This window comes from Carlito syrichta, unplaced genomic scaffold (assembly GCF_000164805.1).
Source record: "Carlito syrichta isolate Samal-C Ts95f unplaced genomic scaffold, Tarsius_syrichta-2.0.1 Scaffold301901, whole genome shotgun sequence".
NCBI classification, from domain to species: Eukaryota; Metazoa; Chordata; class Mammalia; order Primates; family Tarsiidae; genus Carlito; species Carlito syrichta.
Window position 1 is genome coordinate 183,599 of NW_007245997.1, and position 16,304 is coordinate 199,902.

At 41.5% G+C, this 16,304-nt stretch overlaps 1 pseudogene; it reads left to right on the forward strand.

Annotated features, from left to right (window-relative positions):
• Nucleotides 1-8,511: 8,511 nt before the first annotated feature.
• LOC110595432 lies at nt 8,512-15,436 on the forward strand (annotated as a pseudogene).
• The last annotated feature ends 868 nt before the right edge of the window (nt 15,437-16,304 follow it).

Here is a 16,304-nt window from a genome sequence, read left to right on the forward strand (position 1 = left end):
TAACCCTTAACTGTACCCCACAGCATCATAATAAAAAATATTGATTAAAAACATAAATAGATAAATAAATAAATAAAAATTTTAAAAAAGAAAATAAAGACAGTTGTGTCATGTGAGAAACATTAGTGAAGACAGAAATCAGCAAATACTGGTTGGAAAATCTAAATAAACATTGATTGTAAATTGTGCAATTATTTGGGATATTTATGCTATTGTAAACAGTGTAATTATTTAGTTTTTAAAATAATGTCAGAAAAACAACATGAAAGATAGGAAGAGGGCATTCTGAGAGGTTAAATTGTGCTAAAGTCCTCCTTTTAGTCATTAAAATACAAGTTCGTGCAACTATTAGTTTTTAAAATATAGTATTAAGCATACATGCTAAAATTTTTGAGTAACTGCCAAAGAAATTGAAATGAAATATGGTTAATTTAAAAATAGAAATTAAAGAAAATGTAACTCAGCCAATAAAAGAAAAAGAGGGAAAAAATAAATAAACAAAAAGCATACAGCATCAGCATAGGATAGAGAGATAATCAATGGAATAGAAGGGAGTTTAGAAATATACCTGCATTGCCAGGTGTGGTGAGTCACACCAATAATTCCAGCACTTTGGGAGGTTGAGGTGAGAGAATTGTCTGAGCCTATGGGTTCGAGACCAGCCTGGGCAAGACCTCATCTCTACAGTAAATAAAAAATTAGCTGGGCGTGGTAGGGCATGCTTGTGGTTCAAGCTACTTGGAAGGCTGAGATGGAAGGATTGCCTGAGCCTAGCAGGTTAAGGCTGTGGTGGCCGTGAGTGTACTACTGGATTCTAGCCTAGGCAACAGAATGAGACTCCAACCAAAAAAAAAAACCAGAAAAGAAATATACCCACATCTATATGTTCACTATATTCTTTTTCTTTTCTTTTTTTTTTTTTATAGGTGATACAGCAATTTGGTAGGAAAAGTCTTTGTAACAAATGCTTCAGGAACAACTGGTTATCTTTACAAAAGAAAGTGAACCTTGACCCCTACTCTCACCTGTGTGGACCAAACAGGTCTAAGCGTTTCTCAAAACTCATTAAGCCATATTCTTAAAATGGCAGTCTGTGCGTTTATTGTATGTAAAAATAAACTTTATTAAAAATGGTTATATCTGATTCCTTCTCAACCTTTGTTCTCAGCCTAAATGTCACTTTCTCAGAGAAGTCTTCTGTAACCATTCACGGTGGGTTAAATTTTGAGCCTCAGTTGCTTACCCTTCCCTGCATCCATACGCTTGTCATGGGCAGAATGTACTTTCTCATCTCTAGTTTGGGAGCTGGCCATGGGACATGCTTTAGCTAATGGAATCTGGGTGGCTATGACAGTATGCATGTTCTGATCTTAAGGCTTAAGACGCTTCCTGTGTTTTCATTTCCTTCTTGTACTTACACTACTGCCATGAGATGAGTTTCCTCTGGGTAGCCACTACACCTTCAGTCTGGGCCCCAGAAAGAACCCAAGCTGAGTGTAGCCTCCCCAACCAGGACCAACCCAACCCACAGCTTGAAGCAGAACTGCCAAGCTGAACTACTCTTCAATAACTGACCTCCAGCTGGCCTGCAGATATGTGAAAATAAATGGTTGTTTAAGCTACTAAATTTTGGAATCATTTGTTCCACAGCATTCTGAAGGTCATAGCTAACTGAGACACCACTCTCGCCAAGTAAATCTCCTGTGGCTCTTATTTATGTTTCCTGGTTTATTTATTTCCTTGCCAGCACTTATTATAACTGGTATGCATTTTAATATTGTAGTTGTTTACTCTTTTGTTGACTCTCTCTCACCGGAACGTAGTCTCTAAAAGAGCTGAGACCTGATCATCATTGTCCAGTGTTCTATTATTCATGCAGAGCCTAGATCCTAGCATATAGTAGATTCTCAGTGAACATTTATTAAACTGAATTGAACACTGCTCTTCCCAGGGTGGTGGAGGGAAAGGCATCAAAGGAAGGGTGTTTTAGAGTGGGATACTTGAATATGTTTAGAGGTTCAGAGGCAGAATACTATAATAAGGGGGAGACTGAAAAGCTAATGAGAGATAAAGTTAGAGACAGACAAAGAGATAGAGATGATGATAGAGATAAAATCATGCCTAACATAACATCAGTCAACAATGTACTGCGCATATGACAGTGGTCCCGTAAGATTATAACGGAGCTGAAAAATTTCAATGACATTGACATTGTAGTGTAATGCATTACCTTTTTTACGTTAAGATATGTTTAGATACACAAATATTTACAAAATGTGTTACAGTTGCCTACAGTATTCAGTATAGTAACTGCTGTATGGGGTTTGTAGCCTAAGAGCCATAGGCTATACCTTATGGCCTAGGGGTGTTGTAGGCTATACCCTCTAGGTTTGTGTCAGTACACTCTGTGATTTTTGCACAATGATGAAACTGCCCAATGATATACTTCTCAGAAAGTATCTCCATTGTTAAGTGATACATGGCTGCATGTCAATAGCTGAGACTGAGACTGAATATTATCTCAGTGTTACGGTTTTCCCCTTCTTTTGCTGCATGTTCCATGAATCTCAGTTTCTTCCCACAGCTTAAATATTTGAAGCTCTTGGGAATAAGTGTAACTTCCTAACATGGTTCTCAAGCCTTTCACCATCTGACCGTAGCCTGTCTCAAGCTTCCCTCCTTCCACTGAGAATTTCAGCTCCATCACACACCAAGCTTGTATCTGAGGCTTTGCACAATTTTTTTGCCCCTCCCTTTGTCTCTTCTCTTGCCCATTAGCCTTTATGCAGCTGGTACCTACTCATGCTTTATGTCTTCCTCTATACCACCTTCAGGAAGCTGTCTCTGACTCCCTGGTTGGATTAGAGGGTCTGTTACTCTGCCATACCTTGGCACTCATCATGTTCTTAATAATAACTTCCATGTACTTGAGGCAGGCTCTGTGTTAATTGTTTTACATGCATTAACTCATTAAGACTTATAATAGTAAGATAAGTATATTATTGTTCAGTTTTTCAGATAAGAACAATGAAGCACAGAGGGATTGAGTAACTTGCCCAAGATCACACAGCCTGCAAGTGGTACAACTTAAACCCTGTCTCTGAGGCAGTCTGGCTCCAAAGTGTCAGGTTTTTACTACTGTACTCACCAATTCACTACATCGTAGAAAGTCTAGCACCTTGCTGTCCCCTAGAAATATATTATGAGCCACAAATGTAATTTAAAATTTTCTGGTTAACCATGAATTTTAAAAGTAAAAAGTAACAGGGAAATCAATTCCAATAATATATTTTGTTTAACCCAACATATCCAAAATGTTAGCCATCACTATAAAAATTATTTTACCTTCTTTTTCTTTTTTGAACAAGTCAACTAAATCCAACCTGTATTTTATGCAGACATTACGTTTCATTTGGTACTAACCACATTTCAAGTAATTCACAGCCACATGCAGCTGGTGGTTACTCTATTGAACCGTACAGGTCTTGTTGTTTATCTATCTGCTGTAATCCTTGAGGCTAGAGTCTGTATCTAGTTAACTGTTGTTACTTTTCTTCCCAGCACATGACTCATACATTGTGGGTTCTTAAACATTTCAGATTAATTTATTAGTCATGTAGACCTTCTAATTGGCAGATGCTTGGACTCCTAACCACTCTTCACACCTTCAACGCTAAAATATCATTAAGTCTTCACCTTCCTTTGTTACAATTTTATTCATGCCCAGCAACCTTAGCCTGGGACTGCATGTGGGATGCCCACCAAAGTCAGTTTGGTTTTGGGAATCATCTCGGGACTTAGGGAACTAGCCCTCAATCCCCCAGATTTGTGTACTGTCCCCATACAGGTTGATGTTACAATGTTTTAGAGCTATAGGCTGATGTAGTCCCTCATTTGGCACAGTGCTCATTCAGAAATTACGTCTGTGCCAGTAAAGAACCAGTAGACATGGCAGACTGCATTTGTGGCTTCAATTATTCACCCTCCATGCCCTTTGCCTTATGACTTTGCAGCTCTTTTACTGAAAAGGCAGAGTCTGTCTCTTGACTTGTTTTGGATACTAGAATATAGTGATCACAGTGGTGTGCCAGCCCTGAGCCTAGGCCCCAAGAGGCATTTCATGTGTCTACTTGTTCTCTCTTGTGCCTCTGCCATTACCATAAGATTATGCACAGGCTGGACTTCTGGAGAATGAAAGCTGTAAAGAGCAGAACTGAGTCATCTGATTGTCCCTGCTAAGACCAACCTGCCCCAGCCAATAATCAGTCTACCCGAGATATGTGAGTGAGCCCAGCCAAGACCAGCAGAGCCATCTAGCTATCTAACCCCACAGACTTTTGAGCAATAGAGGCTTGTCGTATGTTTGTTATGAAATAGTGTTGTGTCACTTGATAAACTAATCAGTGGGAAGAGAAAATAACACTGAGTACCTGTTATGTGCTAGACATGCTGATAGGTGCTTTCAATATGTTTTCTCATGCAATCCTTTGTCTTTTTGTTTGTTTGTTTTAAGTCAGAGTCTCACTCTGCTGCCCAGGCTGGAGTGCAGTGGCATGCTCACAGCAACTGCAGCCACGACCTGCTGGACTCAGGCAATCCTTCTGCCTCAACCTTCCAAGTAGCTGGGACTATGGGCACACACCACCGCCACCACCATGCCCGGCTAATTTTTTTGAGTTATTGTAGAGACAAGATCTCACCATGTTGTCCAGGCTGGTCTCGAACCAGTGGGTTCAGGCAATCCTCTCACCTTCACCTCCAAAAATGCTGGGATTACAGGTATGAGCCACTGCACCCAGCTAATCCTTTGCCTTTTACAGATGAAGTTTTGCAAGCACCATTTGTCCCCAGCCACAGTTAATACACAGCGCAGTCATATTTGAACCTAAATCGGTCACCAAAGTCCAGATGCTTTTCTTTATTTAGGAAGAGCTGCTGAGCACTGATCAGAAGCACTCTCTTAAGATGAATTTATTTGATATTGGTACCAGTAGAAGAGTGTCCCCACAAAAATGCATGTGAACCCAGAACCTATGAATGCAACCTTATTTGGAAATAGGGTCTTTGCAGAGTTAAAATGGGGACCTACTGGAATAGGGTGGGTCCTACTCCAGTGACTGGACACAGAAAAGGGAATTTGAGACACACAGATACAGAGGGAAGAACACCACGTGAAGACAGAGGCAGTACTGGAGAGATGCTGCCACGAGTCAAGGAATGCCAGGGATAGCCAGCAGCCACCAGAAGTGAAGTGGCAAGAAAGAATTCAACCCTAGAGACTTCTACTTTTTTTAAAAAAATATTTTATTTTAAAGATGAGGGGTATAATTCAGGATTAGGTATACAAATGGACATCGTACAGATAAAGTTTGGGTCTCTCTCTAGTCACCACTTTGCCTAGTTTGACATCAGGTACCCATACTGATGTTGTGTCCCCCACCCCCCAGAACCTAAAGACCTCTAATAGAGCATATTCCTGCTGGCATCTTGATTTCAGATTTTAACCTCCAGAAACAAATTTCTGTTCGCTTAAACTATAAAGTTTGTGGTGTGTTGTTACACCAGTCCAAAGACACTACTAATACACTGTTTTCAAAACCAGTAACTTTAACACAATGTCTTCTCTTTCTTCTCCTCTTCCTCCTCCTCCTCTTCCTCCTTCTTTTTCTCCTTCTCTTTTGACAGTCACCCATGGTAAGAAATATGAACTGAGGTTGGCCACATTGGTAAATATCTGTAATCCCAGCACTTGGGGAGGCCAAGGCAGGAGGATTGCTTGAGGCCAGGAGGTAGAGGCCAGCCTAGGCAACATAGCAAGACCTTGCCCCTACAAAAAAATTTTAAAATTAGCCAGGTATGATGGTGAGTACCTGTAGCCCCAGTTACTTGGGAGGCTGAGGCAGAAGAATTGCCTAAACCCAGGGGTCTTGAGGCAGTGGTGAGCTGCGATTATGCCACTGCACTCTAGTCTGGAAAACCAAGTAAAACCCTGACTCAAAAGAGAAAGAGAGGGAGAGAGAGAGAAAGAGAGAGGAAGGAAGGAAGGAAAGAAGGAAGGAAGGAAGGAAGGAAGGAAGGAAGGAAGGAAGGAAGGAAGGAAGGAAGGGAGGGAGGGAGGAAGGAAATTGTTGAAATATCAAGAAATACTTTGAAATAACCATTTCAAATAGGAAGAATAGCAGAGTGCTAGGAGCACAGCTCCGGCTCCAGAGATCTCTTGGGTTCACATTTCAACTTCTCCATCTGCCAGTGTGTGACCTGAGGCAAGATACGCAACCTTTTTGTGTCTTGTTTTTCCTCTCTGTAAAATGGGACTGATACGCAGAACAACTTGAATGATTCTCTAGGAAATCAAGCTGAGTGAAAAATGCTAGTCCCCTAAAGTCACATACTGTGTGACCACAAGTATATAAAATTCTAGAAATAGAGGTCAGATTAGTAGTTAGGGACACAGAAGAATGGTTGGTGTGACTATAACAGAGCAACATGATGGATCCTTGCCGTCATGAAAATGTTCTGTATCTCAACTACATCAATGGCAATTTCCTGAATGTGAGACTGTAGTAGATATTCCCATGGAGGGAAACTGCATCATGAACACGAGGGATCTCTTTGTAGTATATTTTACAACTGCATGTGAATCTGCAGTGGTTTATTTCAAAATAAATACTTTTTTTTCCTGAACCCTGAACACTGAGCTATCATGTAAATAGATATTGACTCTAAAACCAAACAGAGACTTTCTTGGGCAATGTTTAATAGGCTTGTGGCTTGAGCAACTCAAGGGAGCAATATGCAGGAAAGGGATCCTGGTGCTAGCTCCCTGAGAGGTCCAACTCTTGTCATTTTAAGAAAGCTGAATGGGAAAAGGAGTGAAGAGGTATGCATGTTTTGGTTGAAGTTCTTCTCTGTGCCTGTGTAGTGAGATATCATGCCTTAACATGTGTTGTATGTACAGAAAATGGCGGATAAACCTCACCTTGGGTAGAGATTTGAGTATTACAGTGAGAGTACAATGAGGAGAATGATGGTGTTAGAGTCCATCCTGTCACCAAGCAACTGGATCTGGTCAGCTTATTGGGTCATGTTGGTAGTCTTGTTTCAGGGACCTAAGAAGGCAGTACTCAAGGAGATTAACTCTTAGGTTTAACTTTTATGGTTTTAGAAATGTGGCCTGATCTGCTGAGTTAGGAGGGATGCCGCTTTCTGTTACATGACTTGGGTAAGCTTGTTAAAGGAGATAAGAAAGTAAGGAGGGAATATACCTGGCCATGTGAGCTCTATTGGAATTTTTGGCTATTTGTGTTTTCTGCTTGCCAGGACCCTATACTATCTCACTTTAACATTTTAACATAAGGCTAATAAGAGTACCCGTATCATAATTTGTATGTGATTTTATCCTGAGGAGTGAATGAGTTAATGCATAAATAACACTCACACAGGGCAGAAATGCTCATTTGTCTTTATTACTTTAGTTATAATTCAGCATCATATTCTCTTTCGGAGCGTTTTCCATTCTCTTATCTTGAAACTCACCTGTGCACATGACAACTGGGCTCGTTCTCTACTTTCTCGTTGCCATGAGGCAACTTGAGTAGATGGCTCTCTATATAGGCGAGTTAATAGTTATGACAAATGTCTGCAGTAGTCAGAGTCTTCAGAGTATCATCATGCCCATGTATCACCAGAACTTTCAGAGTATCATCACACATCCATGCACCTGTGGGAGGAAGGTACTCCCCACACAGCAAGAAGTCTGGCCACCGTGTATGAAGGCTGGCACAAGGGCATGTTAGCATGGTCCTGAGCATGCAAGATTCCCTCACATATAAATGGAGACACCACATACAGAGCTTGGCCCATGACGTATGCCTTGTAAATGGCATTACTAGTACTTAAGGCTGAGTTTCAAGTCAGTGACAAGTTTAAAAAAATAGTACTTAAGGCAATCTTCCAATGATTCAAATATCGTTATTTGAGATGTTCTTATTCTGTATTCACTCAGCTATAGGTCCTCCTCTCTTCCCCTACCCTTTCCCAGCCCAAGTGTCTGAGAACTCTTTATAATTTAGGAGTATCCATGCTGCTGGCTAAACTTAAACAGTCTGGTGTTATCTACACTCAGCACTTGTTTAAAGTAGAGAACTAAGACCATCTCTCCTTTAGAGACACACACCTTATAATATTGCTAACATATCAACATAGAGACCCTGAAAGTTTCAAAGTCCATAATTCTATGGTCAAAGACGCTCTCCTTTGTAAACTTTATATGGAAGTACAACATAAGGCATAGAAAATGAATTCAAATCATAGTGAAAGGCTTAATAAATTTTCACAAAACAAACATGTGTAACCAACATCTATATTTTAAAAAAAAAGAATAAGACCAGCCATCCCAAGACCCCTTCAAGTCACCTTCTAATTGAGATCCCCCTCCATGCAAAGTAACCGCTATTCTTACTTTTAATAGAATAAATTAGATTTCCCTATTTTGAACTTTATATGAGTAGTATGGGGTTGAAGCAGGGCTCCTTCCTTTTACAACAGTATGGACCAGGTGAGCAAAGGCAACAGCTAGGATTTGACTTGAGCTTTGTGCCCCAAACCAGGTCAGAGAAGGCAGAGCAGCCAGGAGTCACAGAGCAGAAATAATGGAGCTCCAGATGGGGTAGTGAGATATATGACAGGAGTCCCCAATACCCAGGTCACAGACTGATACATGGACTGTTAGGAACTGGGCCACACAGCAGGAAGTGAGCAGCAAGCCAGAGAGCGAAGCTTCATCTGTGTTTACAGCCACTCCCCATCGCTTGCATTATCACCAGAGCTCTGCCTCCTATCAGATTAGCAGTGACATTAGATTCTCACAGATAGGATTGCAAACCCTATTATGAACTACTCATGCAAGGGATCTAGGTTGTGTGTTCCTTATGAGAACCTAATGCCTAATGATCTGAGGTGGAGCTGAGGTAGTGATTCGGGGGAACAGCTGCAAACACAGATTAACATTAGCAGTGAGGTTTGACTCCACATTCCCCCATTCCCCATCCCAGTCCATGGAAAAAATTGTCTTTCATGAAACTGGTCCATGATGCCAAAAAAGGTTGAGGACTGATGATATACGAAATATTTGATGAGGATATGAAATGCTCTCTCCATTAGAGAAAGGGAGTTTCAATACTTTGACTGATATTAGTACACCTATACCAACTGTCTCTTGATTAGTGTTTGCATGGTAGTATCTTTTAAAATATCTTTTTACCTTCAATATGAGGATGTTTCTCTTGTTAATACTCCTATTTTCACTGTCTTGGTGGACACTGACCCTTAGGAGTCTGAGGAAAGTATATTTCTTTCCACTATATGGTGAGTTCTGGGAGGGTGAGGGCTGTGTCCTTTATTCTGGACACACTCTGACCCTCTGCCACTTCTCACCCATGCTGTTGCTTCATGGTCTTCCAAAGTAGGGCTGTTTCCCATCTCTCAACAAGGCGGGAATTTCACTCTCAGTTACAGTGAAGCAGAAGTCACAGGGTACCAAGACACAGAGATGAGTGAAGATGTGCTACTCCTCCTTCACTGCACACCAATTATCATGCCAGGTATGACCAGCTAAGCTTTCAGCCCCTGCTTCCTTGTACTTTTCTTCAGCTGCCTATTCACAGCTGTTCTGGGAAGGAGAATATTCTGTCCCCTTTTATCACTTTACTCAGACCAGAAGTAAAAGATCCATGATGACACTGCATGAATATAGCTTTATCTTATTTGAAACACTGATGATCTGAGGTAGATCCATCTTTTCCCCAATTTTCAAAGAAATATGTGTCAAGTATAATTTTAAAACAGAAAATTTTGACAATTTAAACCTGGCAGGCCAAGGCAGGAGGATTGCTTGAGGCCAGGTGTTCGAGGCCAGTATGGATGACCTAGTGAGACCCTATCTCTACAAAAAACAAAAACTTAAAAAAATTAGCTGAATGTGGTAGTATGTGCCTGTAGTGCCGGCTACTCGAGAGACAGGCAGGAAAATCACTTGAGGTCCCGAGTTCAAGATCAGCCTGGGTAACACAGTGAGCTCCCATCTCTACAAATTTTATATGTATATAAACACTACATAATTATAAGAACATTTCAATAAAGGGCATTTACCCACTGTTTAAATCTTCTCCCTTTCTGCAAATGGACATGCCTTTATTGGAAGGGGTGCACGGGCCTTAGAAATTTAGGAAATTTCCTAAATTAGAAAATTTCTCACTTATGAAACTTGTTACATGTAATACCAGATGGTCTCATGATCCTTCTCTGGAGGACAGACTTCCTGACAGTTTCCAATGGACTCCAGTAATGTTTAGAACATAGTAGGTGCTAAAGGATGCATTGGAATGAATGAAGGATAATTTCTTCTCCTCCTGGGTCCTAATCTTCCCACTTCTCTTAATTACAACAGCCCCATTTACTGGATGGATGGGCCATATATCTTTGTAAGTTCACAAGCAGCACCCAATGTAACTAAGAATAAATCTCCCATCCCCTTCCAAGCTCCTCACCCACTTAACATCCAAGCTCCTCACCCACTTAGCATACAACTCTTTACACCTGCTACAATTGAAACAACCCATCAGCCTGAAATAAAGATCTCTGAAGTTATATAGTTTGTCTATGGAATTCTCATTTAGGAAGAGCAAGTAAGCATCCATTGGAGGGTGGAAAAGAACATCATTTGACATCTTACCTTTCTTCAACAAGGGATGACATTTCTTTTTGTCTTTCCTCGTGGCTAAGTCAGAGTTTTGACTAAGTCATTGGAATAGTCTCAGCTGGCCAGGGGAGAAGCTGTCTGAAATTTCTTTTTTTTCTTTTTTTCTTTTTTTTTTTTTGAGTTGGAGTTTCACTCTGTTGCCCAGGCTGGAGTGCAGTGGCACACTCACGGACACCCCAGTGTCGATGTGCTGGGCTCAGGCGATCCTTCCACTCCAGCCTTCCAAGAAGCCAGAACTATAGGTATGCACTACCACGTGGCTAATCCTTTGATTTATGGTAAAGATGAGGTCTCGTGAAGCTGCCCAGACTGTTCTCAAACCTGTGGGCTCAGGCAATCCTCTCACCTCGGTCTCCCAAAGTGCTGGGATTACCAGCTTGAGCCACTGTACCCAGCCTGTCTGGAACTTCTTAACCAACCCCCTGTTGTCATCAAGGACTGGATGGCAAATCAATTTCCCCTCTTGTACCAATTCTCATTCACTGGTGGTGGCTGTGTGGTGTGCAATGCTAGAAAAGAATCCAAGACCATCTCTAGGCTCAGTGAAAAGTTTTTTCCTGGTTTCTTGGCAATCCCTGCCTTGGTTATTGTAATGGAAAAAAAATCACCCAAGACTTGGAACTAAGGCAAAAAAAAACTGTGTTGTGTTTTTTAGCATCATGTAGACAATGCCAGAGCATCATCTCAAAAGCCCACATGAGGGTCATCTGGATCTCTGAGAAAATATGACTTTGCTTGCTTACAACTTATATCATGCCCCAGCTCTCTAAAAGTAGATATTCATTTGGAGAAAACTGATAGGGTACAAATTATTTTTATCCAGTAGAGATGCAAGTGATTTCTCTTTTTTTCCATATTATTTTATTTTATTAACTTTCAAATTTTTTATTTTAAAGTTTAGGGTTAGGTAACCCTGCCCCCCCCCCCCGCCCCCTGCAGTCTCCCGCTACTGCCAATCTTTTTCTTATAGTATTATGACAGTTGTTCAAGGTCCGCTTATGAGTGAGAACATGTGCTACTCAGTTCTTTCTTTCTGTGATACATCACTCAGTATTATAGATTCTAAGTCTATCCAGGTTGCTGTGAAGTTCATGATTTTGTTCTTCTTTATGGCAGTATAATATTCCATCATGTATATGTACCACATTTTTTTTTAATCCAGTCCTCTTTTGATGGGCAGCACAGTTGGTTCCATGTTCTTGCTATTGTGAACAATGCTGCAATAAACATACTTGTGCGGGTATCTTTTTCATAGAGTGATTTGAGTTCTTCCAGGTATATTCCCAGCAGGGGGACTGCGGGGTCATATGGGAGGTCAATTTTTAGATCTTTTAGGAATCACCACACTGTCTTCCACAGAGGCTATACTAGTTTACACTCCCACCAACAGTGTAAAAGTGTTCCCTTTTCACCACGTCCTCTCTGGCATCTGTTGTTTTTTGTGTTATTCGTGATGGCCATCCTGACTGGAGTTAGGTGGTATCTCAGTGTAGTTTTAATTGATGCAAATGATTTCTGTCTAGTAGAGAATATAGCCCCAAAGATTATGAGTGCATTGCTCTATAAAATCTTAACCAGTTTTGTAGTTTTGTATCTAGTTTAGAAATCTACTTCTAGTATTCTTTTTTAAAAGAGCATTCTATTTTATGTAACAGTTTTCATCTCTTTTCTGAAACCAGCTGTGCCATCCTGCTGGTTCTCTCATTAACGAGTTAAATAAAATTTTGATGCATGCTCGTTATGTATTTGTATGGGATTTTAATATTTTCTGAAAATTATTTCTGGACACTGTGGCATGGAAGTCATGAGTTTTCCATTACTGGCCTGGAATCCAGGGGAAGAGAGGGCTCTGAGGATGTTGCCTACACAGGTTTGCATTCTGCAGCCCACCCCAAGTTCTGCATGCCAGAGGGCCACCTCTGAAAGGAGCGATAACTGTGTGTTATCAGTGGTCTGCTTGGACCACTCAGTTATCTAGAGATGAGAAAGATAGTGTTGCCTTTCAAAATCCAGGGAGCCTTCAGTGACCTAATGAAACTCCACCAGTCTTATTATTTTTAATAATTTTTTTATTTTAAAGATGTGGGGTACAATTCAGGGTTAGGTATACAAATGCTCATTATGCAGGTACCCTTGTTGATGAAGTGTGCCCCCCTCCCCTGGAAGATTCCCACTACTACCAATCCCACTCTCACCCTGGCAGTTTCCCACTACTGTCAATCCTTTTCTTATAGTATTACAATAATCTTTCAAGGTCTGCCTATGAGTGAGAACACATGATGCTCAGTTATTTGTTTCTGTGATGCAACACTCAGTATTATACACTCTAAGTCCATCCAGGTTGCTGTGAAGTTCATGAGTTTGTCCTTCTTTATGGCTGCATAATATTCCATCATGTATATGTACCACATTTTTTTAATCCAGTGATTTGAGTTCTTCCGGGTATATTCCCAGTAGGGGGATTGCAGGGTCTTAGGGGAGGTTGATTTTTAGATCTTTTAGGAATTGCCACACTGTTTTCCACAGAGGCTGTACTAGTTTACACTCTCACCAGCAGTGCAGAAGTGTTCCCTTTTCACCACATCACCTTCAGCATCTCTTGTTTTTTTGAGTTATTGATGATGACCATCCTGACTGGAGTTATCCACCAGCATTATATACGGAAATGATAAATCACTTCAAGCCCAGCTCAAAGAGGTGAATTTAAGTAAAGCTTTGCATAGTCCAAAGCCTTCTCCAATCACATCTTTCCTAATGGTCTCATGTTTTAACTTTTCTCCCTTCATTACTATAGTACCCTATATTTAGCCATATGATATGGTTATAATAATGCTTATTGTGTGCTTACAATTTATCAAATTAGTTCTAAGTACTCAATTGAGATTAAGTTATTTAATATTACAGCAACTCCATGAGACAGGTACTATTAATGACCACCCTCTCCACTGAGATACTGAGGTGCTAGAGAAATCAAGTAACATCCTTAAGATCGCATGACTCATCAATGGCAGGACTGAGACTTGAACACAGTAAGCTGACTTCAAAAATATTAATCAGTACACTATAGCTGCTTTTAAAATTTTGAAGTTGAACAAACTCAGCTTTAAAAGTTGAGCTCTACTACATACCATCTGTGTGAATTTGGGCAAGCTAACTTTCTAAGCCTGTTGTCTTATCTAAAAATGGAGATGATAATAGTACCTTACTTCATGGAGTTGTTGTAAGGATCGAATTGGCAAATCCAATACAGTAGTCCTCCCATATCCATAATTTCACTTTAGGGAGTTTCAGTTACCCGAGGTCTACTATGTTCTGAAAATATTAAATGGAAAATTCCAGGAATAAACAATTCATAAGTTTTCAATTGCGCTCCCAAACTTCAGTCCATCCCACCCTGTTTTTTGCCGGGGGTGAATCCTCCCTGTGTCCAGCATATCCATGTTGTAGATGTTCCCCTACCCATTCACCACTTAGTAACCATCTAAGTGATCTATCCAAATCAAGGTATTGCTGAGCTTGTGTTTAAATGACCCTTATCTTACTTAACAGTGTCCCTGGTGCATAAGAGTAGTATTGCTGGTCATTCAGATACCACAGAGAAGCTGTAAAGTGTTTCTTTTAAATGAAAAGGTGAAAGTTTTCAACTTAATAAGAAAACTGTGAGGTTGCTGTGGTTGCCCTGATCTGCAGTAAGAACAAAATTTTGTAATCATGAAATTGTGGAGAAAGAAAAAGAAATTCATGTTAGTTCTGCTGTTGCACTATAAACCGCAAAGTACACGAGTATAGAGGGCTCAGTACGATCCTTAGTTTCGGGCATCCCCAGGGGTCTTGGAATGTATCTTCTATGGACAAAGGGGGAACCGCTGTAAATTGCTTAGCAGAGTCCCTGGCAAGTAGAAAGTCATAAATGATTGTTAGCTTAAAAAATAAAAAAAAAAAAAAATGGAGGCAGCGCGTTCGGGGGTCCCGCGGATCTGTCTCTTGCTTCAACAGTGTTTGAACGGAACAGATCCAGGGACTCTCTCTCTTCCAGCCTCCCACTGCCCTCCGATCTCCTCTCCACCTGCAACCTCCGAGACCACCTTCTCGGTCACCTCCTGTTTCTGGGACCAGCGACCACCGTTTTTGCGGTTAGCTCCTTCTTGCCGACAACCATGAGCTCCCAGGTTCGCCATAATTATTCCACCGAGGCGGAGGCAGCCGTCAACCGCCTGGTCAATTTGCATCTGCGGACCTCCTGCACCTACCTCTCTCTGGGCTTCTATTTCGCGACGATGTGGCTCTGGAAGGCGTGGGTCACTTCTTCCGCGAATTCGCAGAGGAGAAGCGCGAGGGCGCCGAGTGTCTCTTGAAGTTGCAAAACCAGCGTGGCGGCCGCGCCCTCTTCCAGGATATCCAAAAGCCCTCTCAAAATGAGTGGGGTAAAACCCTGGATGCCATGGAAGCCGCCATGGCCTTAGAGAAGAGCCTGAACCAAGCCCTTTTGGACCTTCATGCCCTGGGATCCATAGACCCCCCCATCTCTGTGACTTCCTGGAGAACCACTTCCTAGATGAGGAGGTGAAACTCATCAAGAAGATGGGTGACCACCTGACCAACCTTTGCAGGCTGGCGGGGTCTGAGTCTGGGCTTGGTGAGTATCTCTTCGAAAGGCTCACCCTCCAGCACTACTAGGAGCCCAGCGGCCTCTGGAGGACCCCCTCTCAAAGTATCAGGGCTTCTTCTGCCTGAGTCTCCCCCTCCAGCCACTGGGCAGCTTTTTACCGCCCTGGACCAAATAAGAATAAAGATTTTTGCAGCAAAAAAAAAAGGAGGTAGATTTTTATCAGGAGGAGAAGAAGGTATAAGCTTCCTTGTGGTTCAGACTCCCTTGTGCCCTAGCAGGAGGGAGAGGCATTAGCCAATCAGCTATAAAATACTCCGTTTGGATTAGGATGTTACTGACACCCTGGTTGCAGATTCAAAGCCACCTCAGCCTTCCCACCACCCAACCACAACCAGAAAGGTCACACCAAAGTGACCAGCTCCAATCAGACAAGAGATCATCTACTATGACTACCATGTTTATCGAGCCCTTGCTGTATGCCAGACACTGGCCAACCTCTTTGCATTACCATCATAGTTAATTCTCACAACCGTTTTATGAGGTTATTATTCCTACTGCTCCTGTTTTTAGAGTTAAGAAAAACAAGACAACCTGAGATGCAGAGAAGTTAAGCAGCTTGTTTAAGGTCAACCAGTAGTGGAACAGCAGACCTAAGATTTGAACCCAAGTCTGTGTGTCTTATTAAGTTTGGGTTTCTATAACAAATAACCATGGACTGAGTGACTTAAAGAGCAAACATTTATTTCCCATAGTTCTGGAGACTGGGAAGTCCGAGATTAAGGTGCCTACAGGTGTGGTGTGTGTTGGAGACCCGTTTCCCAGTTTGTAAAAGGCTGTCATCTTGTGTCCTCACACAGTGGAGAGACAGAAAAGCCAGTATTCCCCAGTCTCCTCTTGTAACAACAGCACTAAGCCTATCATAAGGACTGCATCTTC